At 46.6% G+C, this 532-nt stretch overlaps 1 non-coding gene across 1 annotated transcript; it reads right to left on the bottom strand.

The window, feature by feature from the left end:
* Positions 1 to 71: 71 nt before the first annotated feature.
* On the bottom strand, positions 72 to 144 carry trnak-cuu (transfer RNA lysine (anticodon CUU)). The gene has a single exon. It is a non-coding gene; the product is annotated as a tRNA-Lys (tRNA).
* Positions 145 to 532: the final 388 nt, after the last annotated feature.

Below are 532 nucleotides of genomic sequence, written 5' to 3'. Positions count from 1 at the left end.
CAAAGCTCAGAACATGTTCTTATTCAATTTTCCTTGAATTGAGTTATGAGCATCGTTTTTAAAGGAACCACCGCCCAACGTGGGGATCGAACCCACGACCCTGAGATTAAGAGTCTCATGCTCTACCGACTGAGCTAGTCAGGCTTGGACACCAACTGTACATGGTGGATGAATGGTTGGAACTGTTGCCTCACAGCAAGGAGGTTCCTGGTCCGAAACCCTGCAGTGGCCTTTATGTGTGGAGTTTTCATGCTGGTGGGTACTCTGGTTTCCTCCCACAGTCAAAAAAATGTATGTCAGGTTGACTGGTGATTCTAAATTGCCCATTGTCTGTCTATATGTGACCATGTGATGGACTGGTGACATGTCCAGTGTGTACCCCTGCCTTTCACCTGAAGAGAGCTGGGATAGGCTCCAGTAGATCCCTGGGACCCTGGGATGTTTTATTCCAGTCATAACACTAATTACAGTTGCAGGGCAGAGCTCAGTTACATCAGTGTCTCACTTGAATTATGTTCATATGGTTGTTCCA

The sequence above is a fragment of the Mastacembelus armatus genome, unplaced genomic scaffold, assembly GCF_900324485.2.
Source record: "Mastacembelus armatus unplaced genomic scaffold, fMasArm1.2, whole genome shotgun sequence".
Taxonomy (NCBI): domain Eukaryota; kingdom Metazoa; phylum Chordata; class Actinopteri; order Synbranchiformes; family Mastacembelidae; genus Mastacembelus; species Mastacembelus armatus.
This window is presented reverse-complemented; position numbering and strand designations above follow the sequence as displayed.